The 18,775-nt window shown below is 39.7% G+C and overlaps 1 pseudogene across 1 annotated transcript; it reads left to right on the forward strand.

Annotated features, from left to right (window-relative positions):
• Window positions 1–3,357: 3,357 nt before the first annotated feature.
• LOC147047988 (calcium-binding protein 2-like) lies at window positions 3,358–17,720 on the forward strand (annotated as a pseudogene). Its single transcript, XR_015067740.1, has 7 exons — window positions 3,358–3,879; window positions 13,781–13,811; window positions 13,891–14,046; window positions 14,510–14,619; window positions 14,727–14,801; window positions 14,920–14,992; window positions 16,147–17,720. The product of XR_015067740.1 is annotated as a calcium-binding protein 2-like (transcript).
• The last annotated feature ends 1,055 nt before the right edge of the window (window positions 17,721–18,775 follow it).

Raw genomic sequence — 18,775 nt, forward strand, 5'->3', positions numbered from 1 at the left:
ACGTTTAAATTAATTTTAGCTTTGTATTTATATTTTTTCACTTTTCAGTTGCAATTCTTTTGACTCTTTATTAAAATAATTACTTTATATACAATGTTTTCATATGATTTATTCATATTATTTCCTATTGTTATTCTTCAGAACCAAACACGTTATTTAAATAGTTATTTTTGAAAAAAAAAATAAAAAATAGAATACTTTTATATTAATGGCTATTTAAGTACAGTGCAGTCCGTTAGTCTGGTTGTTTCACATATGGCCACAAGGGGGAGACGTTGAATACATTTCTCATTATAGCTCTCGAACACAATATTAAATATTGCGGAATGTTTTAATGCACTAATGCTTGTATATTTTCAAATTTTCTCACCTCTTGAAGTCAAGTTAATGCCATTTTAAATCACGACCTTATATTTATTAAACCTATAAATATATATTACTATAGAGTAACACCCGTATAGGAAACATGTATGTTAATGCTTATGAAGACTCGTGACTCTTTCAAACTATATATGTATAGGTGTGTATATATACATACATTTAAATATGTGTATATTTATATACTATATACATGTTTAATAATATATATATTATAATGATACATTCTATTATTTTAATTTTTCCCATTTTTATATTTTTATCTATTCAATGAATAATTATTGTAATATTTTTCCTAATCAATTCATGTGTTTTTTAATTGAATGGGATAAATTATGACTGCCGAGTAACCCCAAGGTATTACTACCGTGTGCATCATTTCATTCATGACTGTTACTTCCTTCCAACATTGAACATTTGAGAGGGCAGCACAGGAGCTTAAACATCTCTCCTGCCTGCTCTGTACCTAATAATAGTGCAGCGTTAATATTTTCTAGCCTGCGTCATGCCCACCCACCCGTGCCACTCTCTATTCACTCCATTTCTATGTGTGCCGCCTGCACCTTTTAGTGCTCTTGGCAGCTGTCACTCAGTCTCTTCGGGCTCGGCCAATCCTTAGACGGCCTTTTATTCTCAATAACTGCCAACAGGGTGTTATATTTGCAGCGACAGTCCATTAAAGTATGCATTAATTATAAATATGGATGAATTATTTGACATACTTTGGTCACGTTTTAACCTATCTGGCCTTGTGCAAGTTTGCCCAATCTTGATTTATACGGTTTTCTGATCTTTTCATATTTTAAGTGATGACAAACAAGTACAGGGCTTCTGATTGGACAATTTATGGGGTTCCTAATGAAGTGTCCCCCGTAGGTGAGCTACAGTGCATATTCCACCCACTAAATGAATAATTATTAAATGAATACCTCTATCAAAACAATACAGCATGTCATACATTATGTATGGGCATCATTATCAATCCTTCCTCGATAATTGGATGCGCTTCATCCGAGCTTTCAGTTCATAATCAGTCTGCCGATGACACTGGGGACTTTTTAATGAACTTGCAACTTCAGCCAAAGAGTTGGCCAACGTGTTGGGAGTGGACGTCTTGTCTTCCAGCTGTAGCTCGCATAAATATTTTAGATTTGCTTATTAATCTTTCAGTGTAGCAAACTGTGCCGTAGCACGTGTCCTAGCTGGGTCAGGGACCCCAATGACAACATCTTTAGGTAATCCGGGACGTTTGAATATTTGATGATACCAAATATGGATTTTTTAAAAATTGTTTTATTATGTTTTATATGATATGGAAATAAAGGGCATTTCCAGGCTTTTCCTTACATGACTCTTGTGATATGCAGTAGGGGGAAGAGTTGTAAAACTAAGGAGCCGTGGAGGAAGTCTGCTACACTTGGTTTATTTTCGAAAAATCTATATCATGTTTACTCTAGTTGATGAGCTCACACTATGAATTTATTTATTTCTAGTTAATCCTCCAAACGCGCCTGTGTTAAATGGGCCACCCAGCTCCCTGAGGCTTGCTCATCTGCAACAAGTCTACCAAAAAAAATCTCAAATCTACATAGAGAAAATATTGGTCTTTTTTTTTTTTTTCTTCCATCAAAACATAATTTGAGCCACCAGGCCACAGGGGGCAGTGATAAGGAACGGTAAGGGAGCAGATGATTTAAAGTAGGCGACTACTTGAGATGCGGTGGAGATAGTCATGCTCTCCCTGAAGCGCAGGAGACACAGATGTCAGAACGCACACGTTCCCCTGGGAGCGGTAGGCAAAATGTGCTCAATTCACACTTTTTCGCTATCAAGCTCAAGTCTTAATTGCCCCCCCCCCCCCCCCCCCCCGCACACACATACACACATATACACACATGAACATACTACACTCACTGCTTTTTTTTTTTTTTTTTTTGCCCTGCATGGACATCTGCTGCGGGACTTAAATGACCCTGGGTGTAAACATGGCTCTGTTAGCATTCTCATGCAAGTCTCCATTGCAAATGTGCTCTTAAGTAGTGCAAAGGCACTTCTCATTAGCGGGCGTGAACATTATGCAAACCTAGCCAGCGACGTAAGCCAATTTTTTATCTCATAAGCAAAGAAGACACTTTTTTTTTTTATTGCATAAGTACAAAGCAGCTAAAAAAGACCCCCCCCCCCAAAAAAAAAATTATCAGCCCTAAGCAGACCAAGCTTGAAGGATAAGAATGAGTCAAGTGTCGTTATTAGAGCATGTGTGATATGCCGATGAGGATGTTAGACAGAAACCACAATTTTCCACACACAAATAAAATAGATTTTTTTGTTAGTTTGTTGACTTGTTGAATCGCAGTCTATTTCCTGGTTTGTTCCTGTGAATTCTCCATTTAGTCTTCTCTTCGGGAGGTAAAATGCATGTTCTATTGGGTTGAGGTCCAGTAAATGGCCTGTTTTCCACTTTTACCCTTTTTTGTTGTTGGCAGTGTGTTTTGAGTCATTATTGTGAAATCGGTGAAGCTTCTCACAATTAGTTTTGATGCAATTTTCTGTAAATTGCAGGACAACATGTTTTTCTACAGTTTTTAAAAAGTTTGTGTATTTTTTGTTCTCGATGCATTCATTGTATAAGTGGGCAAGTGCTGGCTGTCACTGAAAATGAAGTGTTGATATCATAAACTTATTATCCAGAGAGACTGATATCAGCGTCCCCCTTCACTGAGAGCTGTAGTGGATTCTTCTTTTCATTCTTGTGGCAAATTACGCGCGTGATAATCCGTGGTGACGTGGGTCCCTTTTGGTGAACTCACAGCGTGGACTGTGTGAGTGCGCGCATTCAAAGTTGGAGCAAGTGTGAGGGAACAGTTCCCTTGCAATTGTCCCGGCGGCAGGTGGTCCATCCAACCACCACCCGCGTGGACGTGGATCCAGCAGCCGGCTGATGTTCCTCACGCACCCGCAGCTTCATCCGTGACAAGTGCGACGTGAGAGAGCATGAGCTGTTCTTTGCCGAAAAGCGAATCTGCAACGTCCCTACTGAAGTCCGCGGTGCTCCAGCACAGATCCACACAGAACGGCCGCGGTGGGCACCAAAACCAACCCGACCAGAGAGGAACCGACGCCGGCCGGATGGACGAGGCGAGCGCTAGGAGACCCCTGTGCCGGCCCGGCCACGTAGAAAAAAGCCCGGAGGACGTGAAGCGCAAGACGCGCACAAAGTCCGTCAGGTCCAAGCAGTCCGGAGGGCACGGGGGACGCGGACGGGACTCCAAAGGGTCCCCGTCTGCGGGTAAGGAAGAGCGGGACGACACCGACTACTTCTTCGAGACCGCCAGGAAACCGGTGAGCGGCTCAGCCTCCAGCTTGAGCTCGGACGCCGCCGCTGCCAGTACCGCCCCGGCTACGAGTCGACCCACCTCCGGCCGGAGGTCCAAGAGGCTCAGCACCGTTTCGGACTATGATGCAAGCCTGCACCCCATCGTCAAGTCTGTTTTCGGACAAGTAAGCTTGGACTCATCACAAACATGCAACAACACTTTAAAAAAAAATGTTTGGAAACAATAGTGCATGTTAGGTTCATTAATTTAATTTCATTAAACATGTTGGATTAATTGCTTGTTTGTGGGTAAGGCAGCACGGAGCCCTCGTGGTTAGGATGTCTGCCTCACAGGAGATGTTCTTGGTTTGAATCTCGATTTTATTGCTGTTACTCCGGCTTGCACATTCTCAATGAATGACTAGTTTTTGGGGTGCAAAAGGATAATTGGTTTTACCTCGTAGCTGTGAGGTCTTGACCACCATAATTTGCCATCATACATCAAGTAAAATGGCTGAACCTGACCAAAATCACAGTTGGCATTACTTCACGTTACTAAGCACTGCACATCTAGTGAAAGTGGAAAAACTGTAGTGAGTTTTGAGGTTCCTCGTATTACATTGTATTTGATTGAACCGCAAAAACATGGTATGATTGTCAAGGAAGAGGCAGATTGCCAAAAAAAAGCGGAAAGCGTGGCAAAACTATTGGCCTACAGTTGTCCGCTTGTGAAAACTAGCAAACCTCGAACAGTGTGCGACACTTCCACGTTGATTGCAATGCATTGGGTCTTCTGTAGATCCTCATGAAACCCGATGTATTCCATTTAGGATGACATCCATCCATTTACTGTGATTGGCTGGCCATTCCGGAAAATGGATGGATTTTGTTTCCATTGTATTTTCAAGTGAAAATGTCACAAAGTTCCAGTCTGAAGTTGGGGTGGGGGGTCATGTCCAGTTGCTCCTCATCCCATGTGGCCAGTTTGAAGTCCTCCAAATGGTTAGAGACAGTCAGGTCAGAGAATAATAAAGAAAGAGGGTGGACAAAAAAAACAACAACGGTACAAACGTGCAATGGGGGAAAAGTGAGGAAATTAACAAGGGAGCAACATTTAAAGAGACATCTCCCAAAAGAGCTGAAAGGAGGAGGTGCTAGCACATGGATGTTTTTGTACATCCACTTCCTTGAAGTTCTTTCCAAATATCAAGTAGTTGAGTTACTTCAATTGAAATGAATGGATTTGACCAATTCTAATGATTAGTGCTTTGACGCTGTCACAGGTGCCCATTGTCATCATCAAAAAGGTCAATGGTAGAGCACGGAAGATGCGTCTTCTCCTCGACGGTCCTCAAACACCTCCTTCAAATGAAGCCGCCCTTGCCGTGCCCTTGCTGTCTTATTACTCACCAAAATCGACTCATTTTTTTTTCTCAATGGGTCACCCTATACATGGATGAGAAATAAATAAATAAATTGGAGAGGAGACAATTACCTCCATGCACACTAATGTGTTCCAGAAATAACTCATGTCTCGCGCTCAATCCAGGCCAGAGCTTCAATCAGTCTCAGAGGTTAGTGCAGAGATGTTCTCATTACGCTCTCTGCATGAAATCTCCAAAATTTATGACGTCTTTCATCCACATCGGAATGAAAAAAAAGATTTCTGTGATAAAGACGCGAGGCTGTGTAAACTAACTGGACACTTCATTAGGTACACCCGGAGAACTATTAATTGACTGTAGATCCAAGAGATGACACTTTTCGACGCTTCTATAATTTCACATCTGGTTTAAATGGCGCCATTTATGATGTTGCGTGCTATTGTGTAAATGTAAAATGGTTGCCTCATTGTGGCACTTTAGGTCACAGATCCCTCTGGTGTATTGTAGCATCACAATGAGGCAGGCTCCCATGGTTTCTCCAGTAACGATAAAATTTAAGTCATGATTTTTTTTTTTTTTGGAAAGCATGAAATAGAACCTATTGATGCATAAAAACCAAAAACTCTGACAGTCAGTCAACCACGGTGCTTCTACACTGGATACTTTGTAATTGTGCTAGCGTAGTACCTAATAATGTGGCCAACGAGGCTAAAGCTGTAATAAGCACAACTTTTACTGTATAATGAACTCACATCACCGAGGTCCATCTCGTTGACATTTATATACTACTGTATACGAGATGACCTTAATTCTTAATTGCCAAGCAACAAGAGTGAAAACGAGAAGACTGCACACACACACACAAGCACGCTTGCACACACTCGTCCAGAGCTTCAAGCGGACACGTCAGGGCGATGCAGCACAACAAAGTTTCTTTTCATAAAATAATTTCTTACGTAACGGGAAGATCTGCATACATACGAAGCCAACAGAGCAGCCAGTGGAGGAGGCTAAAAATAGAACATCAAGACCTGAATTTGAAAGACTGGAGGCGGCACACAGTTTTTTTTTTTGTTTGTGTTCTCTGAACTGAAAAGGAAAAAAAGCAACCCTTCATGAGGCGCTCATTGAAATGCTTGCAGTCACAATTTTAACCTTAGACGCATGACTATATTTGTTCCCCTAAATATTCCTCATCATCATACGTAGTTAGATACAGCACAAGTATAAATAATTTTTCTTCAGTTTTGTCACTGAGGGAAATAAAATGGTGATCAACCCATTGAATGCAGTTCCCTCTCGATTTAATGGCTGGGTTGCAATTAAAACACTTCAAATATTTCCAAAATATGACTTATTCGGATTATTTTATTATTATTCCAACCCTGAAAAAATAAAAATAAATATACAGACATAAAATAATATACATATAATACCACATATAATAAAATACCCAAATAAAGCAAATTTGAATGCAATAAATACATTCAATAATATATAAAAATGAAAAAAGTAAGAAAAAAATTAAATCTGCCAAGAAATGTGAAAAAGACCTAACAAATAATTTTTAAAATATGTACACTTAATTGAGATAATACCTATTTACATGGTAGGAAATATATAAACAGTCACTATACAGTGAGATTAATTATGTAGGCTCTGAAAGCTGCTTTTCGTGTTAACCAGCAGAGGGCGCAAGATTCATTTGAACTACTGTATGTCTGCCATATTACCTCCAGCTATGTAGCCATTGAGCGTGAGAGGACAAATGATGCAAGAACGGGAAATAAATGGGACAAAGAAAGCCACAAATGGTTGACTTTGTGCAATGTGGATGATTCTTGTGAACAACGTCAACACTCACTCGCTTGCTCCATCGTGACAACGGTGACTGTGATGGGAGGGGGAAAAAAAACATTAGCTCCTCACTTGCTTGCAGTGTTGCAGTCACTCATGCTGATTCACCCTGTCACCTGTTGCCCTTTTTCCCTTTTCTTTTTTCCTCCCCACAAATTTGTCTCCATCCATCCTCCATGACCTTGACACCTTACAGAGGCCAGGAATGATTCTGTCATCCACAATGCTACGAGTACCAATAGTCTCGTGTTACGCGGGCTCCCTCTAGCGGTATATAAAATAACCACATAATTACTGTACATATCTACTAATAATGATTGCGTTAAAAACAAAAGAGAATAAAAAAATAATGAAATTTGTAACTGCACAGCCTTTTTAAACTATCTTTTTGATTCAGTATAGTATATATTTATTTACTTTTGAAGTCGGCTTACTCTAATAACCCATTTTGGGTTATTTTTGACCTAACAAGGGTGAACAAGTTTACTTTTTCAGAATAAAATGTCCGCCCCTTATTTAATGATCATGGCCTTCTACGTTACTGTAATAATCTAATCGTGTTGCTTGGAATACTCAGTATGAGTATAGGATGAGCTGAGTGGTGATTTATTTTATTTATTTATTTATTTATTTATTTATTTATTTATGTATTTATTTATTTTTTGCATGTGTAAGGGTGATGCTGGGAAAGAGGCGAGCATCAGCACAGCCAGCCCAGCATATGCCTCCAGTATGTCTCGAGTGTGAGGTGCTATTTTTAGAACCTGGTGGATATTTTTGTATCCACGCTCGGCATGAAAAAAAAACAAAAACACGTTTGGTGTAAATCCTCCCTTTTTGTCGCACATGAGGATTAAGCTGCGAAACGGATGCGCCCGGGTGCACGTGGTTACAAATGATGCTAAATATTTATGCATTTTATATGTCACTTAATTTGTATTATTTTTTTTTCCCTGTGATTACATTTTTTTAAATAATATTTTTGCATAACATGTTTGAAAAATTGCATCAAAATTAATTACAATAAAATTTAGGGGAGCTTTAAATTGTATTTTCATTCATATTTTCTTTTTCCATTTGAAACAGTTGATTTATTTATTTTTAATTATTGTATTGTTTTCGTTCATAAAATACATTTAATTAAATGCCATCTCATTTATGAAACTATAAAGTAAACTGTAATTAATTCATTAAACTATTCACCTCAATTTTAATTAAATTAAGTGCTATCTCGTTAACCAGACACCATATCTTCGTTAAACTCCCTCTTTGTGGTTATGTAAAAAAATATTAAAGCATTGATACAGAGTTATGTAAATGAAAGTGAGACAAGGATGTGAAAATGTGTGTGTGGGGGGGGGGGGGGTCATGCAATCGGAGACGCACATACACATGCGCACACACATAAACTCCGGCTTGACTTGATGAGAGCTGACGGCTCGTGTGTGACGTCCGATGAGTTCTGAAGTTCACAACGAGCCTGCGGTGCGAGGCTGCGTGAATCATCCAGTGAGCAACACATGCACGCACACGCACACACATACAAGGCCAATTGTACTGAATGGCAGACAGAGTTCAAATGATTGCAGTGTCAAAGTGTTTTGTTTTTTAGGCAGAAGAAAAACAACATAAATGAATAATTAAATTACGGAATTAAATCAATTGTGCATCATGATGTCATGCTTTGTTGCCAACTGACAATGTGCAGTTTCTTCCAGTGTCCACGCCTTGGCCGCCAGAATGCAGTCAAAGATTTTTAAAAACTAACTGAGCCAGTAAGATGCTGTAAAATAAGTGAAGTGTTGTTTTGCGATTGTCTGTCTATATGTGTTGCTGCACCGTGAGTGACACTACCTGTTGCTTCAATGGTTTTGATTATCGCAGCATCAATGCTAGTTTCGTTAGCCCGTCAAGGGTGTTTTGTATAGCGTGTTAGCCTAAAGCTAGCAGAGTTTAATAAGTTTGGTGAATTCTCTTTTGTTTTATGTTTATATTCGACTTCAATTGTATTATTGTAGTGGCAAGATGTTGTTTTTGGACCTGTGGAAGGCCTTGGTGGTCAGGATTCCGGTTTTGCAAGATATTTAGTCATGCATTCATCCTGCTGGCTAAGTAAAAGTGCAGGCTCAGCAAAAAAAAAAAGGCAAGCTTCAAAAGGGCCCATCATGCCGTTTGCCATCATTCCGCTTCGATAAACGTATTCATCATTATAGCTTGGTGGGGGGGGGGCGGAGCTAAGCATACTTGCCTCACAGTCAAGAGTCTTTGTGGTCACATCTCAGCTCAGGTCTTCCTTGATGGACTTTACATGTTCTCCTCGTGTCTGCCTTGTGTTGCGCTGGGTATTCCAGGTTTCGTCCTCATTCCACCAACATGCTATAAATTCATTGAAGACTTGACATTTCCACTGAAATCCATCCATTCATCCATCCATTCATCCATTTGGACCTGTTTTAGGGGCTGCTTAACACATTTGCTAGTTTTGAGGAAAAAAAATGATGACCAATAAATAAATGTGTGTTTGCAAGAGAGTGAGACTGAATGATTCAGGCCAACTTATCTTGCTCGGGAAAAATCTGAATAAATCCACACAAATTTTGTGCGTGTGTTTGAGGTCGGAACAGCTGCGGCATCTCTTTGTGTGTATATTTTGGTGTCAATCCAAGTACTTCAAGCCTAAATCATGACTTTGCCATATCTGTCTGTGTGTGTGGATGGATGGAGGGAGGGATGGAGGGATGCTGGGGCTATAAAGTGGGGAGAAGGAGCAGAAGAGAGGAATGGTTTATTTTTAGATCTCGAGCCTCACATGAGTGTATATTTCTGTGTGTGTGTGCGCTTGTAGGTATCTGTGCATTTTGGATTAGCCTCTGCGGCATCTTGCTCCGGGGAAGGTAATATGCTTGTCCGAAAGAACCTCTTGTGTGGAATTTGCATAGATTTGGAAGAGCGTGGCAGAAAGAGAGAGAGAGAGAGGGAGAGGAGGAGGGTTGAAAGAAAGTGAGTGAGGGAGAGCAAGGGAAGGAGACAGGGTAGAGGGGAGGGAGGGATGCAAAGACCGTCGGAGAGAGGATGGAATGATTAAGCCATCTTTTCCACTCCCGCCGCTCGCACCTCCTCGCTCGTCCGTCCCCACGTTCTTCCGATCCGTTCTTTGTTCTCCTTCTCCCTATGAAGACCCCCTCCAATCCATTTCCTCCTCTATCATCTCTCTCCTCTTCTCCCCAAATGTCCTCTCCTGTCAATCAATGAAGCAGTGAAATCTTCTTCCTCTTTCCCAATCACTCCCCATTCCAATGCATGCCTGGAGAAACACGCGGACATTCATGCACGCGCCGCCGTCACACACACTTAGGGGGAAAACATAAGGCGTTTGGGGATTTTTGCAATGGGCAACTCTGTAAAGTCGCTCAAAATTTTCACCAAGAAGGTAAGCTCTGCTTTTTTAGCTGCGGGTTCCTGCATGCTAGCTCACCCTAAACTCCCTTCAAGTGACTGGACTTTGACGACGTTCCATCCGTGTCGCGTTTACTTGGGAGGAAATAGTGGCAGGATGTACTTTGTGGAGTTTGACTGTTGCATGCATTTAGTCTTTTCAAAAGTAGATATGAATCGTTGCTTCATGAGGCCAACCAGTGGATTGTGTCAGTAGTGGAACTTTTGCCATGACAGTACAGTAGGACCATTCCAGAATGCTTATTAACTATATGATCATAGAAATGTTCTATTAGATTGTTATAGAAGTTGGAAAAAATGTTTTGAGTAACATAAAGAAATGTTAAGAGGCATCCAAGTGTATAAAGAAGTTAACCTGTTGCCCCCCCGCCCCCCCCCCCCCCTCACACTTTGGGGGTCAAATTGACGCATTTTAGAGGTTTGTTTTTTATTCGACAGTAACATTTTAACGTTTTCAATAGTTATGCTAGTGCAAATGGAAGTTCACAAGTTAACGCTCCTGTTATGTTACGGTTTAGAAACTAATATGAAAACAAAGTTGAAACCTCATGTTATGTTACTGGTTAAACGGATCCATTTTAAAGTCACAAAATTTCAATTCATAAATAAATAAATAAATAAATAAATAAAACATTTAACCCTGCTGTTATGTTTATAGTCAAATTGGCCCATTTTAAAGAAACACAAAATGTTAAACCTGTTGTGTGTCAAATTAACTCACTGTTAAAAAAAAGTTTTCTGCTAATGCTAAATGCTACAAATAATGCTAACACATTTCATCATGTTACCATGGTTTAGCCATATTGCAGTAAGCACACAAACAATTGTCCCACTTTTCTAAATCACAATGACTTCCATTTGCTTTTATTTTGTCGTCCTCTCAGATGTTTTTTTTTCCTAGAAATTGCTTCAAATCTTGAGCTTCCACTGGACAGTAACATAAAATTGAGATATAAACGTGCATGTTAACAAGCTTAACAAACAGTGCAGCATCTGTTGTCTTCATTGCAATTGGCTGCCCAGTGCATCCCTACCAGCAGCAGCTGCACATTGTTGACCTAAAAATAAATAAATAAATAAATAAATATTACGATTCAAGTCTCCACACATGACTTTTTCTTTTGACTTTTTTTTTTTTTTTTCTATTTCTTTATGCGTGTTATGTAACTGTCCGCGTGGCTCGGTAGTAATTTTCTGGCACGCTGTATCCTCGGCAAACAGCCCCAGCGCCATGCATCACTTGCTCAGATTAGCCAGTGGGCATCGAACCCCCCAGTAGCGCTTGGCTACTGCAGAAATGCACAAAGTAGCTGCGTTTGCACTGACATGGTAGCAGATGGAGTGTGAAGGTCATTTTGAGTATAGAATAGGTGGATATGCGCTTTATATGTTATATACCGGTGTAAAGATGCAGGAGGTCGGTCGGCGCTCTCTCGGTAATTGGTCGTGACAGTCGCACGATCTGAAGATGTGATCGGTGATGTCACATTCTATTTTCAGGCTTTTTACGGCTACGGTTTGTTTGGATCCGGGGATAACAAGGAACCGTCCTGTTTTAATTAACCTGTGGATCGCTCTGTAATTGGGCCGACTTTGCATGAGAGCCTGGTTAGCCCTCGGGGTTGGTGAGCTTAATTGGTGATTAGGAAAAAAAAATGGCTGGCTGAGCATGAAAGGCATCATCTGGACTGGCCTGAAAATTTGCATGAAGTTTAGGTGCATTTTTTTAGGTCAAGGTTGATCCGAGTTGATATTAGGCATCTCTGTGTTCATAAATATTAAGTAAAGTAGTGAGTTAAAGATTATTTTCATAGTCGATTAATTTTCGTTGTTGTTGTTATTATTTTGTCGATTAATCGATGAATCAAATGTTGATGAACGACAGAGGTCAAAGAATATTTACAGACAACAAGCTGACATTTTGGAGGATTTGGGCAATTGTATATAAAAAGAAATTATACCTCAACGTTTCATTGATTATGAAAAACCGATTAGTTGTCGATTAATCGATGAATCCTTGTACAACGAGAGTTAAGTAAACTAGTCAGACAGGCAGTGGTGTTTCATTGGGATGTTGAAGCTTTGGAAAGGCTGTCATGGGCAATTTGTCATCTGTGAAGTTTTCTCGCCTTCGGAAGAGAAAATAAGAAGTAAAAAAAAAAAAAAAAAAGCACATCAATGTATATCAGACCTCCTCCGCCTCCCTTCCCTGAAGTTTACGTTCCATAACGACTGACTCCAAAATGGCAAATAACTGACAGACTCGAATAGCTCATCCCTCCCCCCGCGTCGACTCAAATTGAGTCTCCCGTCTTCACCTCACCCGGCTCCTCAATACCGATTTTGCTCCAGGACCAGAAGAAGAACTACAAAGCGGTGCAGTCCTCAGAGGAAGGGGGCTCAGGGGGGGGCTATCTGGAGCCACTAGTGGCCCTGGCCCAGAACGGCACCAACATGCACAACGTGCTGGGGCCCGCGTGCATCTTTCTACGCAAGGGCTTCGCCGAGAACCGGCAGGCTGTACGTAAGTCCGGAAACTAGCACGTGCATGCCTGCTGAGAGAAAAGCGTGCTGTCAATTTCTCACTGTCACAGCACCTAGTGTGACCTAAAAAAAAAAAAGGGAATTATATGTATTAATAGCCAGTTACAGGCTATATAATGTATTATTATAATATGTGTGATTTGTCATTATGTCATTTGAATGCACAATTGCAGTTGCAAAATAAATTCAAACAGTTCTTTATTATATTTACTAACTGCATTTAATTCAATGTTTTCTTTTATTATATTTTTATTGATTTGAATAATGGTTTATTGTATATATTTTTCATTTTTATGATTATTATTTTCTCCATTTATTCCTATTTCTTTATACTGTCCTTGTTATTGACCATTTAGGCCACTCGGGGAGCAACACAGTCAATTTGGGCTCAGTGTTTTCAAGTATAGTTATTGTTTCTGGAAATATTGTGCTTTAAATGCTTCAAAATTGCAACACAGTACGACACTTTACCTGCAACTCGAGGGCCGTGTCGCCAGAGCAATGACTCTGGAAATAGTGGGATGTTGTAAATGTTGCTACTATTTGTATGATGATGTCATCATCTTTCACTTTATGGCTTTGCGAACGTGCCTGCGCTGACTCTTGAGCGGTCGCTGTGCTGAGATGGCGGCTCTTCTTTTTTGGACACGATGGTTGCACTTGTCACAAATGTCAAGTTCAGTAATAAAATGCTAAACCTAAAAACAATTTGGAGGCAGCACATTATACATTAGATTGTATGTTTGTGGCGTATGGACACCACTAAACACGTTGATTTGTTTATTTCCCACGCCACATTTGTGTTCTGGTGGGCTGCTAATTCTCCCATGTGATTCCCTTCCAGGACAGAGAGCTGCGGCCAGAAGAAATGGATGGTAAGCGACAGCGACAAAAATAAAATAGCCTCTAGTTTTAATGTAATTGTGTAATAATTACACTCTGATATGCTCCCAGAGCTGCGTGAGGCGTTCAAGGAGTTCGACAAGGACAAAGACGGCTTCATCGGCTGCAAAGACTTGGGCAACTGCATGAGGACGATGGGCTACATGCCCACAGAGATGGAGCTGATTGAACTTAGCCAGCAGATCAACATGAATTGGAAGTGAATTTGTCAGCCGGGGCCTGTCAATTTTTTGCGCTCCAAAAATTTGGATTATCTTTAGATTTAAAAGTTAAATACAACTGAACTGTACTTAACAAATATACTATAGTGGGTTCAAAAAAGTTTTGTTGACAATATATTCTATGCGCCCGCACTAGTCCAAACATGATGTTCTGATTAATAATGCATTTGTGGAATTGGAATTTAGCAGCAAAATCTGGCTGTTTTTATCCATCTCTGGGGGCGGCCATTTTGCCATTTGCTGTTGACTGAAAATGACAACGCCCCCTGAGTTGGATTTAAAAGAGGTGGATTCTTCTGCTTTATTTATATACCACAAATGCAATGATATTCAGAAAAACCTGACTTCCCCTTTAAGTCACGTAGAGATGCATCTTTTTATTTAATTTAGTACCACTGGTCCACTGCATATTTATGTACTGTACAACTTTATTTTTTTGTCTTCCACAGTGGGCGGACATGTCGACTTTGAGGACTTTGTTGAGCTAATGGGGCCCAAACTTCTGGCTGAGACCGCAGACATGATCGGCGTGAAGGAGCTGCGGGATGCGTTCAAAGAGGTCGAGACATTTCAATTATTGAATCATCCATTCATCAATTGTCTTTAGCGCTGGTGTTCTATTTTAGGTTGAACAAAAAAAAAGTGACGTAACTATGTCGTTTGCAGTTTGACACCAATGGCGACGGTCAGATCAGTACTGCAGAACTCAGAGAAGCCATGAAAAAGCTTTTAGGACAGCAGGTATGAGTCATGTAATCATAGGCCATTTTATTAGGTACACCCTCACCCTCGCCAAAAAATAGGTCAATCAAAACTGAACAAAATTATCTTCATAATGGCAGACATTTGACGTTTTCAGGTTGGCCACAGAGATCTGGAAGACATTTTACGAGACATAGACCTCAACGGAGATGGACATGTGGATTTTGAAGGTATGACATCTTATTTCTTCATATAATAATAATCAAATGCTTAAAATGTCATCTTTTATTCTGTGTATGAGGGATATATGCCTTTTACGTTTTGAAAAGAATTACTGAAATAAATTCCAATTTCCACTCGATTTGAATTTGCTGAGAAGTACATACTTAGTGTATGTACTGTACATATACACTTTATTTCTACTTAGCTCACATCTAAAGCACACACCGTCTGTGGGGATGAACGGCGCCAGTGTGTCTGTCAGATTATCTCCATGGGGATTATGTCACCTCAAAGATTACACCCCCACCACCACTACACACACAGAGACGAGGATGCATATTTGCTGTGAGGGATGAGAATATGTGCGTTATGTTTTTTGATGAGTAAATGCTACAGTGCAGCTTTAGTTCATCTGAGCTGGTGTATACATTGTGTTCATATAAAACATTTCAATATGCCAAAGCAAGACTTGAGCAGAGGTAACAGTTTGCCCTACTCATTGAAATATTGTTGCAATTGTGTCAAATATGGATGACATAGAATTCTGGTCAGGAGTTGCATCGTAGTCGGAGGGCCATTATGACAATGCCTTATATGACATACAGTATAGGCTACACAACAAACTGAGGGATAACTAATTTAAAAAAATAAAATAAAAAAGGTGATGTGATAAAAATTGCTAGCAAATTTTCTACTTTTTAAAAGTGTTGACACATGAAGTCCATGTGCAATTTGTCTTTGCGGGCCACATAAAATGATGTGGCGGGCCGTATCTGGCCCCCGGGCCTTGTGTTTGAGACCTATGGTTTAAAGCTTTAAGGAGAAGCTTTATGTTGATGTTCGCTTTGCATTGGTGGAGATAGGACTTTTTTTCTTGGAGGAGGGGGCAAGGATTTTTTAGGGGGGGGGGGGGGCACAAAAATAACTGACTATGAGAATGTTTTAGTGTAGTGTTCCCTCGCTATAACGCAGTTCACATGTGTCATTTTTCTAGTAAATGGAAAAAAATATAAACGACAATAATGAAAATAGGAAATAAACATTTATTATCATGGAAAAAAATCAACCACTTTGTAACCCCTGCGATACACAAGACAATACTACACTATTTGACATTTGTCTTCATCTCACTTGCTTGCGCCGCTCTGCCTTAAATTGGCAGAATTCGTGCGGATGATGTCTCGATGACTTGAGAGTGTATCGCTGACCTTTACGGAGAAAGAAAAATCACATCAAGGCCGGCCCTGAAACTGCACCGCTGGAGTATGACGCCCGACAAGCACATCAAGTCAACACGGTTGTTTTTTTTTTTCTCCTGCTGTTCCTTTGAACACAAACCGATTTGTTTGGGACTATAAATCTTTCTTGTTTTTTACAAAAAGAATAAGCACATTTTCTTCTGGTGCTAATGTGCTTGTCAAATTGAATAAATCGATCTGACAATTCCGTGTAGCGATTTAGATGATGTCATCCACCGAGAGCCTACGAGAGCGTTTGAACTCACTCAGCTGCCAATAAAAAAAACACGGAGGCTATCTCAGGTTATACGTGCACACCATCAGCTGAACGACGGAATAACAAAGCGAGGTTTAAGGATGAAGGCAAAAACACTGTATGGCAATATCTCGGTGTGGTCTTGTCAAAGAAGTGTCATTGTGGGGTTTTTTTTTTTTGTACATAATCTTCTTCCTTTCCAGACTGTAGATATGTTCCCATTATACTGTCTTTTGAACATACCTTGCGGTAATTTTTTTTTTTGTGATGTAACTTCATGTTCTGGATTTCATTTCATTGTAAATTCTGTGTCTTTTTCTGTGTGCATTAAGATTTCCTAACACGAGTTGGACAGTGCATAAAAAATCTAGTACACACATACCTTTGTTCAAATGTCAGTTTTTGTCATATGAAAAAAAAGAAAAGCCAAATTGTTTCAAAACTTTTTGGGAAAAATTTCATTACAATGAAATGATATATCTTGGCAATTGAACAGGGGTGTGTAGACTTTTTATATCCACTGCATCTACTGTATGTACAGCTGACCTGAGAGGCAATTTAAACATTCCAAACTGATTCTGAATATCATTGTGCATGAGTATCCAGATTATTTTTTTATTTCATTTTACCAATTCCCAAAGGCACATACTGGTGGCAACGTGAGTTCGGTTTTTTTTATTATTAGATTTTATAATTATACCGTATTGTTGGTTGTGTTTTCTTTGTAAATTAAGAGGCAATTTGTGTCCATGTGTGTAATTTGGATGAGTAAAATGACAGAATGTCATATGTCATGAAATAATCTGTCATTTAAATCATTTTCTACATATCAACAAAGAAGCAGCATTTGTTTCTTTATGCGCAAAAGCCAAAGAAAGTTGACAAAACTACTATTTGACTTAAGTACAAGGTATGCAGGATGTTTATATTGATAAAAGAAGGGACTGTTAATAAATGTGCATGTCAAGTGGAGGTGTGAAATCAAAAAGGGAATTCTCATACTTGTTTTTAGCTGTGTGAAAACTATGCATGCCAAAATCAATTTGTAGCAGATTTTCTGGTAGAATAAAGGTTTTTATGACATGCGAAATTTGACCAGTGTGACTTGTTGACGTCTGCGAGGCACTGGGGCTTCCAGTTGTACTCAAAATTATTTATATTTAATTTAATTTAATTTAAAATGATCTGCCTTTTTTTTTTAAATTAAAAGTACTAATTGTATCAGTACGTATTATCTGTATCAGTGACTACTCAATAATGAAATGATTTTTATGGTTATGTTTGTTTAGCAATAAATGCTAAAGCTAATCTAGCTAACACATCTGTGCACTGTGTCACATTGTTGAATTTAAATAACTTTGGAAATGTTCACTGTTTGATGCCTGCTCAAATCCAGAGAGACTTCCAATGCCAGATCCTCCAGCGGGAGCCCTCAGCCCAGAGGGCCCATTGGCCATGTTGCTCCAGAACCCCCCTCAGCTGGAAGGGGCTTTGTGATGTCTCTCGGGAGGGAGCGTTACTCTTTGCTCACGGGACTGTCATCTGATGTCGACACTCCGGGGAGAGAATGGAGCATCTGTATTTTGAAGACATGATATTGAGATAACAAGCTAAGCCGCAGTGTCGAAAGGAACCTTTGTCTTTTAGTGCGAAACTGGAGTGATATTTTTCTAGCAAATCTGATCATGACAAATGTAACGCCATCATCTTCACTCCTTAATCCAGCTGCACAAATGACAATAATTGGGTCGAGTTCCCATGAAATTAAATTCTGCCCAATATAGTCGGTTGTCAAGGAAAATTGCACAGCTCTTCTGTAGACCCACCAGGAATATGATAAGCTTGTATTCACTATCAAGAGAAAACTTCAAATGGCCAAACAAAACCTTCAAACCAACCTTTGATGCTGAGAGTAAAACATGTGATAATAACCATAGAACCATAAATGGAATGAGCAATGCAATTCATTTCATATCCATTATAGACAAATTCAATTTCTAGATTCCATGTTGAATCTGGGAATGACTCATAGCGCACACCAGAAATCAGAGGCAGACATCTAGTGGCCATAAAATAAAACATCATTCGTTGAGAAGCTTCCAAGGTTTAGTGAAGACTTCAAAATTCACATAGGTGTTCCTTTTTTTTTTTGCTGCCCCGTAATTAGTCACATCACATTTGATTGGTTCATATCTAATAGCTTGTATTGTTTGACGGTGCAGTCAGGAGATGCACTCTTGCATCACTTCAGTAATCTGCTCAAGATTCTATAAATAAGCAACAGGGCTTCAGGAAGT

The sequence above is a fragment of the Syngnathus leptorhynchus genome, chromosome 12 (genome assembly GCF_054491065.1).
Source record: "Syngnathus leptorhynchus isolate UIUO chromosome 12, UIUO_Slep, whole genome shotgun sequence".
NCBI classification, from domain to species: Eukaryota; Metazoa; Chordata; class Actinopteri; order Syngnathiformes; family Syngnathidae; genus Syngnathus; species Syngnathus leptorhynchus.